This window comes from Peromyscus leucopus, chromosome 6 (genome assembly GCF_004664715.2).
Source record: "Peromyscus leucopus breed LL Stock chromosome 6, UCI_PerLeu_2.1, whole genome shotgun sequence".
NCBI lineage: Eukaryota > Metazoa > Chordata > Mammalia > Rodentia > Cricetidae > Peromyscus > Peromyscus leucopus.
The window spans coordinates 49,142,775-49,151,772 of NC_051068.1; the positions used below are offsets into that span (position 1 = coordinate 49,142,775).

Here is an 8,998-nt window from a genome sequence, read left to right on the forward strand (position 1 = left end):
TATTGTTGTCTGTTTTAAAATAAGAGAAAGAAAGAATATATATGTACACACACACACACACACACACACACACACACACACACAAACACCCCTTTTGTACTTTTATATATATATTTACTCAGAAATCTGACATGGCACCTATAGTGCAGATATGTTTTATAATTTGAGGCACAATTATCTTGAGAGTTCAAGACAGGCTTGTGGAGGAAAAAAGGTACTTCTGATGGAGGAGAGGAATGAGAAAAGTTGATAAATGGGTTCAGAGTTATAGGAAGAATGGGGTGAAAAGATTTAGCATATGATAACACAGTCCAGTAACCATAGATAATAGTAATACAGCACATATTTCAAGAATTACAAGAGAAGTTGTGAATATTTTCATGAAATAAGAATAATACATGATTGCAGAGATAAATCTGCCAACCCTGATTTGGTTTGGGCAACGGAAACATGAATCCAAACCTGACAAGTACACACCATTAGTTGTGATAGAATTTTATTTTATGGTTTTATTTATCAGTTGTAGAGTAAATCTTAAGATAAAATTTAAAGCATGATTTTTTTTTTTATCATAAAATACCCGGGAAACCATTGGTTTATGCTAGGGACTTTAAAGTATCTCTCAACTGGAAGCGATTTCAGGCATTGAGATCTACTGCTACTGGAAAAAGAAATTAAAAAGTCACTACAGCATATGAACAGCAGGTATCATATTATATATAAATGATTACTTTAATTGAAAAAAGTTTTTCTGAATCATTTTTATAGTGGTCCGTTTTCTGAAAGTCTCCAGGGAGCTAAAGCCCAGAGGGAGAAGAGAGATGCAGATGCCAGTATGACAAGCAGGCAATGCACCATCCCAAAGCAGAGACTCATCCTGTGACAGAGAAACAATCACCAGACATGGCTGAGTATTGAATAAAGTTCCTCTGCAGCCACAGGAGTAGCTGTATATACATTTTTATTTTATTCCTTTTAATTTTATAATTAGCATACAAATTATTAGATGTCTTTACAGCATTTTGAAACAAGTTTGTCCTCCTATTCCTCTTTCCCCACTCCCCCGTTCTCCTTGTAACTTTGCCCATAGGTTTTTCTTCTTTTATGACTAGTGTTTTCTTTTGCACACTGTCCTCAGCCTTCCCCAGCATCTGTTTTTATCCTCTATTGGTCCCTTTCTAGTTTTAAGTTTTACTCACACTTATATCAACTTGCATATCAAAGGAAGGTCTGTTATTAATACACACATAAAAGAAAGAGGGAAAGAAGACGTGGAATTTAAGTGGATTAACTTCAGACACTCAAAAATAGAATGCTGCTACAAAATAATCATCAAGAATTATTCTTCCTTCAGTAAATCCTACTGGCGTGCACCCTGGAGAAGGTGGGAAAGGGGGGTGGGATGGGGGAAGGGGAGGGGGGCAGGAGGGGGGAGAACAAGGGAATCCTTGGCTGATATTTAGAACTGAATGGTATTGTAAAATAAAATAAAAGGAAAAAAAAAGTATTATTCTTCCTGCACCATAGAAATAAAAACACAATAGCAGGACACTAGGAAAATATGTATTGGAAGATATTTTCTCAATATTCCATGTAATCTTCATTGACATTTTGAATGTTGGGCTGGAGTGAGGGCTCAGTGTTTAATAACATTCTTCCAGAGGATCTCGGTTTGATTCTCAGGACACACCTGGTGGTTTACACCTATTGGTAATTCAGTCCTGGATTTACCCGGATTTACACCCTCTTCTTCATGCATGTAGTTCACAGACATGCATGCAGGCAAAACACTTAAACATATAAAATAAAATGGGAAAAAAATTAAAAAAGATTAAATGTTGCATGTCTTGGACTTTAGAGATGGCTCAGTCATTAAATACATGTACTTCTCTTTCACATAACCTGAGTTGGGTTCCCAGCACCCATGATGGAAACATCACAACTGTCTCTCAACCAACTCCCAGGATAATCCAGCATTTGTGGCGCTCAAGGGAACCTACACACATGTACACATATTCACCGGGAGATATACACACTCACATAATTAAAAATAAAATAAATCTTTAAAAACTACAGAAAAAGTAACATGTGTTAACACCTAGTTTATTAAAGGTGTAACACACACAATTTCTTGGAAGTTTTTTTTAATAACATAGTTACCCAGAAAGTGATTGTATATGGAAAAATCAACTATGGCTTCAAAAAATTTTCAAGAGCCATATCTTAAAGAAACTAGAAGTGTTTCTAAAACCCATGTTTATAATATTTGAAATAACTTCATTTGGTGCCTCATTTGATTGTCACAACAAATCAGAAGATAAATGTGTTAAGAATATTAAAATATCTTGAAGCCATTAGTGAGTAGGCCAGATCTTACTTACTCACAAATAGCTTTTTCTGTTATAATTTATAGTATATTTGTGCATTACATTGTTTGTTTTTCAGTCTATTGCTTATTGAGTATCATATACAAATAATCTTAACTGCATTGGTGCAGTGCTGAAGATAACTGTGCATCCCCACTAACAAATATTTATGATGAGATAAGCACTATTAAGGAGACACAGAGAAGGCAGGGACACATTCACCCAGTAGGGCCAGATAGGTCCTTTCTGCACATTTTAATAATTCACAATAAAGGACAAAAAGAATAAAAGAAAGAATTTAGCAAACATATACCTACCAATTGATAATTGCATATGTTCTATTGTCCCCCCCGCCTTGGACAATGAACTAGGCTGAAAAAATTTTTGTCTTAAAAGCAGTTTATTTTACTTCCCACTAAAAGCAATGAATGTTATGAAATACACACACACACACACACACACACACACACACACACACACACACAGAGGAGGGTATTTGGGGAAGAAAGTTGACCTATTGCTAAATTATGCAGAACAATTATGATGTTTGGTTGGTAGGACTCAGCCTTCATAAGACTGTTTTCTGACTCTAGCAATCGAGTAGCTGTCAATGTCAATGGGAAAGAAAATAGTATTTGGATCAAAGCTTCAGAAAAGTTATTTTAACACACTTTCTAAACAATTGGAACTATATAAAGGCAACCGAGTAAAGAACATTGAAAGCTCAGTGAGAGTCATAAAGAAGAGATACAGCATCGTGACGCATCAGCACGAATAATATGACTCAGGAAGGAGAGAGATGCCAGAGTCCAAAACAATCCTGGGGACGGCAATATTAGAGGCTGAATTGCAAATGGAGAATAAAGGCAATTTTTGAAAGTAAATGAGAAGGAAAGCTCAGAGACAAAAGTGCAATCAGTTCTCATCCTGATAGTTGTTTGTGGAAAGCATTAGGCTCAGTGTTCCCAGCAAGTCAAATCCAGTATTCATTTGAGGGGATAGAGTTTTAGCTACTGTAGGTCTGGGACTGTAGAAGGTCACTGTCTTATCTCCTTAGGGACTTTTTTTTCTGGGTGCCATACACTCAAGGATAACCTGAACAAAATTTCTACACACTATAATGGCAACTCTGTGAGTTCTACCATGGAATTTTATATATAATCGATTGTATTTTCAAGTAATTTGAAATGAATGTGAATTAAAAGATCTAGATCTAAAATCCACTCTGGTGAACTAGTCATAATGGTAGCTTTAATTAGTCAGAAGATGTCACACAAATAGTGACATTTCTAAATGTTCATCGTGCTGGAAATCCCTGCCCAGGGGTTGTTTGCTGCTTTAAATCAAGGTGGAGAGGTCTTGTGTAGCCTGTAACTTGCTGTGATTCCTGAGAAGTTGAAGTTCTATTTATTTACGAGTCATACAAGCCATCGTCTTTCCATCAGGAAAGAACAACTCAGAGAAAATAACTACATAATAGTATGTAATTGAGGGATTAGAAGACTCTGCCCTCTTTATGATAATTCATATGTAAATACTGATTTTTATTATAAACAGCAAGCTGAGATGAAGCTTCTCAGTAGAAGTGGAACCATTGCTATTAACATGTGACAGTGGCCTAATCCCATATGTACTTAAAAGGATTGACAAAGGTCAGGAAAGCCAATATTTATTTTGAATATTAATAAGTAGAATGTAAAATTTCCCTTCACATGCTGTGTCAGTTTCATGATGAAATTAAAATCCACGGGTGATTGATCGAGTCACTGGCTTTTCAAATTTCCTTCTTGCTGGTGGATTTATCATTCTGCAAACCTGCTGTTGCATGAAGAATATTTTGCAGGCTCTTAAACTACAGCCAAAAAAGTCTCTTCTAGAGTATAGGGTATCTATTTCAGCGGGACTCTCAATAAAAGAAGAATGACATCCACACGGATGTGGAGCTCAGCCTGTTCCATCAAATGGATGATACCTTCCCAGGCTCGCAGCCTGAAATATGTCCTCCCGCTGATCCTCATTATTGTCACCTTCTGTGATGTCTTTTCAAGCCTGTTGTCATACAGTGTGCACTATCTCAGGGCTGTCAGGAGCATCATTATCTTCTCTGTCAATGAGTACACAAGAAGCTGACCCCAGGACCTCTGAAAACTCACTACTTCCTGCCAGGAGTTTTGAGGTAAGAAAGTGTGTGTATCTATATTGCTATAAACATTTTTCTCCCTCTCATTGTCCCCCCTTTTCACAAATTTTGAGAGATATGTAAGGATATACATTTTAGTTCATAAATTTTCACTTAATGCAATGATACAATTTAAAATCAAGTTGAAGTATTTATATTTGTATCATCTGAAATAGAATAACTGAGAAATTTAGAATAATGGTGAAGAAAAGTGTGCGATTTGCCCACCCTTTTCAGGGATGATACACTATATCAAAATGTAGCAAATTAATAACTATTGTTCCTGGCAGACAAGACCTTAAATTTTCATTAAGATGTTAAGTAAAATGTAAAACACAGGGTATATCAATGGTGTCTTATGAAATAGTTAAATATTGTCACTTCAAAGGGCACAGCATTCTTCTTAGCTTTAGGAGAATTTGAAGAAAAAGAGGGGATAAATTGTCATTATGTATGATTGGTTTTATAGATACAGAAACAACAGGGAATTTAAAATGAGGAAACTTGTTCACATTTATTCTGTTACCAAAGACAAATGCTCCATTACTTCCTTGAAAACATACTTGAAGAAATACTGCTTTGGACTTACAGGTAGATTTTGAATTGAGATAGACAGAAATATTTAGTGAGATTTAAAACTCTAAATTGTACTTTATTATATCAAAATCTCATTTTCACAATATTATATGTATATGAAGACTTTCAGTAAGAGAACATTTTAATACATATCTCCTTGGTTTTTTTTATTCAATTTTTCTTTGGCACTTTTATGCATGTGTATCATGCACTCTGATTTTTATGTACACCTTATCCTTTATATCCCTCCTTTCTCAATCATTCGCCTTCCTTCTCAAGGGTTCCTTTACCAGATTCATAACATTGTATTTTTATCAATCAAATAAATATTTATTAAATGTATTTTATAGCTCTGAAATACTTTTATAAAATGAGCAACATTTAAAGAGATTATTGGAATAGAAATCGCTAAACTTAAAGAGGTATTTGCTTAAATTTTTTTTACATTTTTATTATTTCTTATAAAAACACACATATAATACATATTTTACAAAATTGTCTTCTCTATGAAAATCAGTGAAAATATACAACCTATTAGAAGATATATTTTCTGCCTTCTATTTAGGAAGTAGTATTCTTTCATATTCACAAATAAACTGGAATATAATAAAATTTTTCTGGGAGCCAGGAAGGTCAGTATGTGAAGATGGCAGTAGCAACACGGGTCTTCCCGCCGTTGCTCTGGGGACCAAGGCCGAGCACAGGACCCTAACCTGAGGCTAGTGAGCAGCCCACTGCAGTTTGCTGGAACTTCATGGAGGGAGGGTGGTGGAGGAAGTCGCAACAGAACCACCAGCGGGCTAGCTGGTTTCTTCAGAGCAGAAGGAACGGGTTACTAGCAAGCTGATTTGGTCCACTTTCCACTAACTGGTATGAATCCGCTGTCTCCATATTTAAATGCGGATCCAAGCTATCTTGTTGAGGATACTGATGAGTTCATTTTGCCACCTGGAGTTAACTAAGCCCAAGGCAGATTTGAGCTAGCCTTCTTTACCATTGGAAGATGTTGCATGACAGAGGCTGTATTTGGGGCAAGGAATGGTCTTCAGCTAGGATTAAAGGAAACCCAGAAGAACATGGCCTGGTCCAAAACAAGAAATGTTCAGATTTTGAATACGGTGAGTAAACAAGGGGCACTTTTGGCTTATACTCTAGGTTCCCTGGCTTTGCTCTGTAGTGCATTTGACATTATTGAGAAAATATGGGTGCAAAAGATGACCTCAGCACAGTAGCAGTTGGAACCATGACTATTCCATGAATGAATGTACAGGAATGTTGTATAAATGTACAGGTCGTTTTCGATGAATAACACGTGGTGGCCAGGCAGGAGTGACACTCGCCAATCTCTATGCACTGTATAATAACTGGGAGCACATGAAAGCTTCCCTGCTCCAACAGTCACACTGAAGATTTTCGCCACCTCAGGAATCAGCCAGAATGATTACTGAGCCAGTCTGGAGTTGCTTTCTCTCTTGTACCTACATTTATTTTGAACAGTTGAAGACTCCGATTTGCTGTGACACAGGTCATGGATGGTTAGCTTGGACTGCACTGCTTGCCCTTAGTGACTGGAAGCCAAACCCTTTGGTGGCTCACTGAGTAGGTGTTGTCTTCTCCTTTGCAGATGATATTGCTCCTATTTTCTCTCCTGTGCCCAAACTGGACAACCACTTATTCTCCAACTTCAGGCCAGACTTAGACTTATTTTCAACACTTTTACCACCATGTTTATCATTTAAAACTCTAAAACTATTATTGCCTTGCACTCTAAATACAGGTGAAGATACAACCAAAGTCATAATTTTAGCATAAAAAATTTTTGCAATCAGTATACCATTATTTTGGTAATCACCATTGACACATGATATAGAAATCTATTATTTACAAGAAAATATATCAGTTGTGCTCATCATATTCACAACTACAAAACATTCACTAATTGAGATAGTAGCAAAGAGACCAATGTTTTGAATCCATAAATCAGATAAACACATTTCATGAACAGATTATTAAAATAAGAACAAATAAAGTAATGTGCTACCAATCCAAAAGGCAGTAGCATGTGATGCCAAAGATGTACCTGTTCCCAAGCCAGATGACCTGAGAATGATTCTTAGATCCTGTGGAAAGAAATAATTCCTACGAATTCTTCTTTACCTCTACACATGTGACATTGTATATATGATGTCAGGGCTGGATACACACACACACACACACACACACACACACACACACACACAAACACTGAATAAGTAAATAAATACAATGAAAAACAATAGAAGAATGAAACATTAGATGTTTATTATTCACAAAGGAATGTTACTCTGAAATGGCTATATCCTATATTGGCCCAAAATATGACATGCTAGAATAAACTAGAAATATCATAAAAATATCAGTAGCCTTTACAAAGGATGGAGTGAAAAGCATAGGAAGAATGTATACTCAGAAGTTTTTATGACAGTTGGAATCCTCCTTATTATCCTATCATGGTGAATTGTACATAAGCTGAAAACTGTTTATCTTCCAATGTCAAATGTGAAACTAGTATCAGGTATTAACTTTTGTTGATAATGATGTATTGTGGGAGACTGATCAGTTTATTGAATGTATCAGTTTGTTGGGAGAAGCTGGTTATACACAGACACTATATGTGTGCAGGGGATTCCTATACCTTTTTATCATTTTCTGGGAATCCAATTTTTTTTCTAGAATAATTAGTCTCTAGAAATTCTATAAGGATTAAAAGCACAAACTTTAGCAGGATTCCTTGAGCTTAGCCTAATGTTTGGCTGTAGGTCTCTGCATCTGTTTCCAACAGTTACTGTTGGAGTAGTTACCAATCTATGAGTATAACAGAATATCATGCACGAGGCATCATTATGTTGACATCTTTTTTTCTCCAATACTATTTGGTTCTATCTGAGGTCTCTGAGCCAATCAGCCTCTGGGTCATGGCACTCTAGGCAGTGTCAGGGATGGGCTCACTCTCGTGGCATGGATCTTGGGCTGGACCAGTGAAGAGAGAGAAGAAGGATTGTAGGAGCCAGAAGGGTCAATGATATCACAAGAAAACCCGCAGAAACAACTAACCAGGCTCATAGTCATGAGAGTAGAAATGACAACCAGGGAGCCTGCATAGGACTGACCCAGGCCTTTTGTATATATGGGACAGGTGTGTACATTGCTCTACTTGTGGGGCTCTTACCAATGGGAGCAGGAGCTGTCCCTAATGCTTTGGCTGGCTTTGAGAACCTGTTCCTTATACTGGTTGCCTTGCCCAGCCTTAATACAAGGAAAGGAGCTTAGTCCTACTGCAACTAGATATGTCATGCATGCCTAGTTGATACCCATAAGAAGTCTCCTCCATTCTGAACAGAAAGAGAGGAACAGAGGAGGAGTGAATGGAGAGGGGACAATAGGAGGTGGGAAGGGAATGGGAGGCGAGGAGGGAGGGAAAACTGAAACTGCATTTGGGATGTAAAATAAATAAAAAATTTAATTTAAAAAAGTATAAACTTACTAACCTTCATTATTCAGCTATGCAACATAGATGTATTTTCTGTGATATATTTCACATTCATTTGAGCTTCAAAATCACTTTTCTTTTACAGAGAGATTATCAAAATATAACTTATTTAAATGTAAATCTATTTAAATGTTGAAAGGAAGAGGAATGATAACCAAAGAGAGTAGCAGTTGCTACTTTTTAAATCAGCTTCATTCATATTTGCCAAAACTTGAAAGCAATAAAATTATACTTAAGCAGGTAAATAAAAGAATAAACACTGTCACATAAATACATTTAAATATCATTTGTGTTTTATAACTAAAAGGAAAGCTATGAAGCCAAATAAAAAGTAAAAGAAGTCTGTCT

General features: G+C 36.3%; 1 pseudogene; it reads left to right on the forward strand.

Annotated features, from left to right (window-relative positions):
- The first annotated feature begins 450 nt into the window (after positions 1–450).
- Positions 451–6,528, forward strand: LOC114691744 (annotated as a pseudogene).
- Positions 6,529–8,998: the final 2,470 nt, after the last annotated feature.